At 53.6% G+C, this 7,467-nt stretch overlaps 1 long non-coding RNA gene across 2 annotated transcripts in view; it reads left to right on the forward strand.

The window, feature by feature from the left end:
- Positions 1 to 1,698, forward strand: part of LOC123809789 — a 7,264-nt gene extending 5,566 nt beyond the window's left edge. For both annotated transcript variants that reach the window (XR_006784094.1, XR_006784095.1), the window contains one exon: positions 139 to 1,698. This is a non-coding gene — a long non-coding RNA (uncharacterized LOC123809789). The remainder of the gene's footprint in view (positions 1 to 138) is intronic.
- Positions 1,699 to 7,467: the final 5,769 nt, after the last annotated feature.

Genomic DNA, 7,467 nt, shown 5'->3' on the forward strand with positions numbered 1-7,467 from the left:
GTGAGGAGTCCTTGAAACAGGATGGGAGGGGCTGGAAGGGACTCAGAAAACAGCGTGAGCTGAGGGCAGAGCCCTCCATCAGCTGGGGGCGCGAGCTGCCGCCCTGAGCATGGTCCACTTTGCCCGCCCCTGCCGCAGGAAGGCCCCTGCGGGACTGCAGTCGCCGTGACCTCACCCAGCCACCCGGGCCTGCGTCCCACCTCTCTGCTCAGGGCCTCAGTATGGACAGTCCCTTGGCCTGGACGGGTGATGCCCCCTACTGGCTGACTCTCCTTCACCTCCCTGTCGTCACCCGATGCCACCGTGTCGGAGAGGCCTTCCCTGACCCTCCGTCCAATCCGGCACCACGCCCTCACCGCCATCTCCCGCCCAGCGCTGTGTGCCTCCCCACCTGTCTGGCCCGGAAGGCAGACTCCCGCGAGGCAGGGGTATCTGTCTGTCCCTTCCGTTCCTCCTCTGACCTTCTCTGCCTGGCGCAGAGCAGACGCTCGGTAAGCCTTTCTCAGGGGGATGACCTGTGGCCGACGAGTGCGGCCGAGGCTGCACACCGAGCTCTGTGGCAGCCCCTTTTCTGAACGGTTCCTGGGAGCCCCCCGGGCAAAAAGGGGGACTCCACGGGACAGGCAGTGTGACCCAGACGGCGACTGAACCTGAAGACACGCGGTCCGGCTGACAACAACAGTGGGAGGAAGGGTGACGAGGAACACCACGGGAAACAAGTTGCAAACACAAGTCACGGGACGAGCAGGAAGGCGGCGTGACTGTCAACAGCGGTCTCTGGGCCCGGCCCACTGGGAGGGAAAGCACCGCAGCCGGCCACGCAGCCGCCCCAGCCACATCCCTGCTCGCCCCGCAGCTTGCCCTCTGACAATCAACACCTGTTTTCCGATCCACCTTTGAACCCCCTTTCACAACTTTCGCCACGCCTACCTCTGGGACCGTACATCATTTAAACCTGTTCTTCACCTCGATTCACTTCGTAAGGCAAAAGTCAACTCTACCTTCATCCTAAGCAATTAGATCGTGAAACCACAAACGGAAGGGCTCATAATATATACACACACACACACGTGTCACAAGTGGGCACAGGTAACCAGGTTCCTGGTGATCGAGGACAAAGAATTGAACTAAACACACAGAGAGTTTCTAGCAGAGAGAGATAGAGTTAGAGTTAGAGATAGAGAGAGAGAGAGAGAGATGTATTAAGCAATAGTGCACTCCACGGGACATGGAAGTGGGCCAACTCTGAGCAGAGAATGACCTCCTGGGCTGGAGGGTTCCTGTTCGTATAGGGTGGATATTTCCTGGCTAGTTTTGGTGGGCTTTTACTGCGCATGTACAAGTAGTTGTATTACTTTAAAGCTACTGTGCATGCGGTCTCCCACGATTTTCCGTGACTGGCCACCGGAGAAGGGGGTTGCACGGTGCTGATTTATGACAATGCTGCTACAATGAAGCCGGGTCACGCCGCATCTGTGCAGGTGAAGTCACCATTCACCATGACTCAGCGCTTTTCCAGACACCGGGAACCGCTGGTCTTAGAGCAGGGTCTCTGTCCAGTACGGATGTCCTTTATCTCAGCCCTGGGGCCCCTCCGGAGTTTCCTCCTTCCCGACCACCTCCTGCCTCATACGCACAAAGGTATTTCCTAAGGTTTATTAAAATGAATGTGAAGCTGTTTTTTCAAATGTCCATGTACCACCTCTAACATTTCATCATAGGACACTTCTGGAATCTGTTACAGAAAAAGCTGGGAACGTTCATTTTTGTTTTCATGAAAGGATGCAAATGTCACCCCTGGTCACAAGAGGAAGTTCCGGAAGGGCTGGCGGAGGACGGGAGGGAACCGGGTCGCTCACACCCTCACTGAGGGCTGCCCGATGCTGTGGGCGTCCGTGGGGGGAGAGGAAAGGGGAGCGACGGCACTGGTCAAGGTCAGGAGCCGTGACGGGGAGGGGGCTACAGGAGTCGACCTGAATCGCCGCACACGGGGATCCTGTCCGGCTGGTCGGCTGAGGTCTAGAGGCAGGCGTCTGCTCTACAACTGCGAGGCCCTCAGGAGAGAGGTATTCGGAATGGAGGCAGTGACGGAAAGAGAACGGTGTTTGGGGGCTGGGCCGGAGGAGGACTGCTGTGAACTTTGAACATCAACCTCTGGCCTCCTTTTCTGTCACCGTGTGCATACATACATAAGACATAATTTTTATTTTTTTAAAGTTTTTAAATGCAGCCTGGGGCTCTGGCTGGAGGCCACCGGGTCCAGGGCCAGCGAGAAGGCACAACTACGAGCCTCTGCTGGCCCCTGGTGGCTGCAGAACCTCCCACTGGCCCAGGTTTCCAAGGAACATTTTCAGGGACCGGGCAATCACCACCTTCCTCTGCTGCCGCCGCCCGGACCCCAGGACAGGATGCCTCCCGGCCACAGCTGTGGTCCCCAGTGCACCTGGGTGTGCTGCAGCCCTGTCCTCCCGGATCCCTTTCTGACTGAATGGGGTGGAGGTTGGGTCCCAGAGTCAGAGCTGAGTTTCCTCCAGCTCCACAGAGAACCCAGGGAGTTCTGAGGCTCAAACCCCTCTCCCTGGGACTCAGAGGTTCAGAGGTTTAGGTCACCAGACAGCTCTCCCGCAAGCAGGGCAGAAGAAAGGAGGCACAGGGACTTCCAGCTAAGATGGAGGCATAGGTAGACATCCTGTGCCTCCTCTCACAAACAAAATAAGGACAATAACAATTTAGAAACAAAAGAAGAACCAGTACTGACAGACAACTGAACTGTATGGAAGTCCGACAACCAAGGAGTTAAAGAAGTAACATTCATCCAGGCCGGTAGGAGGGGCGGAGTCGGGTGGCCAGGTGGAGAGGACTCTCCGAAAAGTGCAAAGTGTCGGCTGGCAGACCCCGGGCGCTCGACTCCACTCCTCCTACCGGTCTGGATGAGGTAGACTCAGCAAGGCGGAGGATTGTGGAGGGGGCTTGGCGTACAAGGTTGCTGGCGTACTGGGGGTCCCACATTCATGTGCAGATAAACCAGGCAAAACTGGAGAGCGAGACAGACCACACAACCCAGGGTCCCAGCGCAGGAAAATAAAGACTCAAAACACTGATGAAAAACACCTGTGTGGGTTGAGGTTCCGGGAGAGACTCCCAGCCTCACAGGCGAGTGCGTTGGAGAGACCCACGGGGTCCTGGGACGTACACAAACCCACCCACCCGGGAATCAGCACCAGAAGGGCCCAGTTTGCTTGGGGGAAGCAGAAGAAGGGACTGAAACCCGGCAGAGAGCAGAGCAAGCGACATAGTTCTCTCTTGGACCCCACCCCCACATACTGCATCACAACCCAGCAACTGGGTTGCCCGCCCTGGTGAACACCTAAGGCTCTTTCCCTTACTATGTAAGAGGTACGTCAAGACAAAAAAAAAGGCCCAAACAAAAGAACAGATCAAAGCCCAAGAAATAACACAATTAAGTGACAATGAGATAGCCAACCTATCAGATGCACAGTTCAAAGCACTGGTGATCGGGATGCTCACGGAATTGGTTGAATTTCATCACAAATTAGATGACAAATGATGGCTATGCTAGGTGAAATAAAGGGAAATGTACAGGGAACCAACAGTGATGGGAAGGAAACTGGGACTCAAATCAATGGAGTGGACCAGAAGGAAGAATGAAACATCCAATCAGAAAAGATTGAAGCAACAAGAATTCAAAAAAAAATGAGGAGAGGCTTAGGAACCTCCAGGACATCTTTAAACGTCCCAACATCCAAATTATAGGGGTACCAGAAGGGGAAGAGGAAGAGCAACAAGTGGAAAAGGTATTTGAACAAATAATAAAGGAGAACTTCCCCATTCTGGCAAAGGAAATAGACTTCCAGGAAGTCCAGGAAGCTCAGAGAGTCCCAAAGAAGTTGGACCCAAGAAGAAACACACCAAGGCACATCATAATTACATTAGCCAAGGTAAAAATGAAGGAGAGAATCCTAGAAGCAGCAAGAGATAAGGGGACAGTAACCTACAAAGGAGTTCCCATCAGACTGTCAGCTGATTTCTCAACAGAGACCTTACAGGCAAGAAGGGGCTGGAAAGAAGTATTCCAAGTCATGAGAGGCAAGGACCTACATCCCAGATTGCTCTATCCAGCAAAGCTGTCATTTAGAATGGAAGGGCAGATAAAGTGCTTCTCAGATAAGGTCAAGTTAAAGGAGTTCATCATCACCAAGCCCTTATTATATGAAATGTTAAAGGGACTTATCTAAGAAAAGAAAATAAAGAAAAAACATGTACAGTAAAAGGATGGCAAACTCATAATTATTAACAACCACACATAAAACAAAAAGAAAAGCAAACTAAGCAAACAACTAGAACAGGAACAGAACCACAGAAATGAAGATCACATGGAGGGTTAGCAACAGGGGAGTGGGAGGAGGAGAGAGGGGGAAAAGGTATGGAGAATAAGTAGCATAAACGGTAGGGAGAAAATAGACAGGGAGAGGGCAAGAATAGTATGGGAAATGTAGAAGCTAAAGAACTTATAAGTATGACACATGGACATGCACTAAAGGGGGGAATGTGGGTGGGAGGGGGTGTGCAGGGTGGAGGGGAGTGAAGCGGGAAAATGGGACAACTGTAATAGCATAATCGATAAACTATACTGAAAATTTAAAAAAAAGAAAGTAGGCACAGACAGGATTCCAACGAGCAGGGACAAGGGCTGGGAGTGGCCCTTTCAGGGAGGAAGCTGGGACAAAAAAGAGGAAGGCAGCGCCCTCTGCCGAGGAGGCACCTTCCTCCCTGGCCCGGGCCGGGGGAGCCGTGGATCTGGATGGCCCAGGGCAGACATGGGGCTTGATGGTTCCTCCTCCTCTTCTTTTTTTTTTTTAAAGATTTTATTTATTTGCTTTTATAGAGCGGGCAAGAAAAGAAGAGAAACATCAATGTGGGAGAGATACATTGATTGGTTGCCTCTCACACCTCCCCAATCAGAGACCTTGCAGTTAGGGCGCCGGTCAACACTCAATCCACGGAGCCACACCAGCTGGGACCACAACGGCTCTTGAATTAGCTATGTGACCCAGGCCAAGTCACCTCACTTCTCTGAGCCTCAGTTTCCTTATCTGTAAAATGGGAAGTCTTGGTTGCAAGGGGCAGAAACCCCTAACTGAAACCAGCTTAGCAAAGAGGACAGCAAAATAACTCCTGTGATCCAAGATGAGATGAACAACTCAGCACAGGAGGGTGAGGGGTGCGGACCGGAAGGATCTGAGTCTGCCACCTCCTTGTCCTCACTCTCCACTGGGTCCCTCCCCCAGAAGACCTGTCCAAAGTGCAGAGCACTGGCCTGTCTGGGTGTCCCATGTGGCGGAGCAAAGACCTGGATTTTCTTGTGAAACAGTGGGCAGAAACACTCTCACTGCCTTGTACGTGCTCTCCTCCCTGTGGCCTCACTTCTTTTCTGCCCTCACTTCTCTGCCCTGGGATCAGCTCCCAGCACAGCCTCAGGGAATACACTTTGCCGTGGGCTGTTTTCAGGGACACCTGGGACCAAACAGCTGCTTACAAGCTGTGTGGCCTTGGACACATTACTCAGCCGCTCAGGGCTTCAGTGTTCTTATCTGTAAGACAGTAATTCCTATCTCCCAAGGTGGCAGTGAGTTCAATACACAGAAAGCACTTAGAGCTGTGTGGACACTTTCAATGAGAGCTACTCTTGTTATTTTTATCACTGGGACCCTAGAAAGCTCTAAACGGGGACAGAGGCTGGTCACCACGAGGAAAACAGAGGTTTGGATGACTCTCTCCCGGTCTCTCCCCGGGAGGGAGGGTGCTGCTGCCGCACCTGAAGCTGGGAGTAGGCGGGGCTGGGGGAAGAGCACCTGACTGACAGCCAGCAGGACCCACCTGTGCACCGACCATGTGGACATGGACCCCGAGGAGGTCCTTACCTACTCCCACGAACCTGGGAGCGTTAACTTGCCCTCAGAAAGGACTCTGTACATGTGATCAAGTTAAGGGCTTTGAGGTGTGACTATCCTACATCGTCCAGTTTCTCCAATGTAATCTCGGGGACCCTTCCCTATAAGAGGGATGCAGGCAGATCAGAGTGCATGAAGATGTCATGACGGACACAACCCCAGGGAGATCTGACAATGCTGTGCTGCTGGCTTTGAAGATAAAGAGGCCAGGGGCCTGCGAAGGCCGGAAGCTTCTAGAAGCTGGAAAAAGGGAAGAAATGCAATCTTTCTCTCCAGTCTGTAGGAGGCACGCAGTCCTGCCAACACCCTGACGTTAGCCCTGTGAAGCCCACTTCTGAGCTCCAGAACCGGGAGGGAATGAACTGTTGTCTTGTCTTGGTGTTGTCTGAAGCCACCAAGCTGGTGGCATTTCGTGACGGCAGCACAGGAAACAAACGCAGGGCTCTAGGTGAGGACAGTGTGGGGCACTGGGGCTTTCAGCAGCCTCAACTCACAGGCATTTGATCCTCACCCGTGGACTTCTTTATTATTATTGCTTTTTAGAGAAAGAGGAAGGAGGGGAAAAAGAGAGAAACATCGACTGCCTGCCTCCTCTACACGCCCGGACTGGGGACCCAGCCTGCCACCCTGTTTTTCATGGGATGATGCTGCAATCAACTGGGCCAAACTGCCCAGGGCTCATTGGTGTTTTAGAAAGGTGGGTTAAATGCCACAAATATTTACCAAGCATCTTCCATTTTTTAGGCACTGTGGGGGGCCTCGGGAAGACTGGGAAAGAGAGATGCAGCCCCTGCCCTGGGTGGAGCGACAGTGGCATCGGAGGTCCCTCCACCCCACCCTGGGTCAGAGGCTGGGGCAAGGTGAGCTGATTATCTGTGCCCAGCAGCCTGAGCAGAACCAGTCTCCACCTGGCAGTTACAGGCCTTCTGCTTATCCCAATGGCTCTGAAGACCACGTGGCTGCAGCCCGCCTGTGCCCACTTCTGCCCACTGTCCTCTCTCCAAAGTGCAGCCTGGGGCACAAAGGGTCCCCCAGGGGGTTTCTCAAAGCACCAAGTAGGCATCTCTATGGTGGGGGGTGTGGGCGGGGGGGGGGGAGGCAAGAGGGGCAAGTCACTCTCAACCCACCCAGCCAACTGCACTCCTGGGAGTGTATCCAACAGAAAACTGTCACATCCACGCGCAGAGAACACCGTAGAATGCGCTCCACAGGCGGCTCTGCAAACAACTCAACTGCCCCCCAACAGCAGCCGGACATCGAGGAAAAAAAGGCCAACGCGGGGGGGGGGGGGGCACTGATGCCAATAGCACGTGACGCCATTAACATAATGTACACCAACAGGCGCAGTGAATGTACTTTAGAAGTCAGGGCAGGGGTTCCCCAGGGGGTGCACAGGGTTGGGAGGTGGCACGAGTGGCTGCTGGATGCAGGTAACGGTCTGATCCGGGCCGGGATCTCGGGACGCACGCGGCTGCCTGCCCGGGGGCACCGGCGC

This window comes from Phyllostomus hastatus, unplaced genomic scaffold (assembly GCF_019186645.2).
Source record: "Phyllostomus hastatus isolate PE091 unplaced genomic scaffold, TTU_PhHast_1.1 phas_scaffold_555, whole genome shotgun sequence".
In the NCBI taxonomy this organism is placed as follows: Eukaryota; Metazoa; Chordata; class Mammalia; order Chiroptera; family Phyllostomidae; genus Phyllostomus; species Phyllostomus hastatus.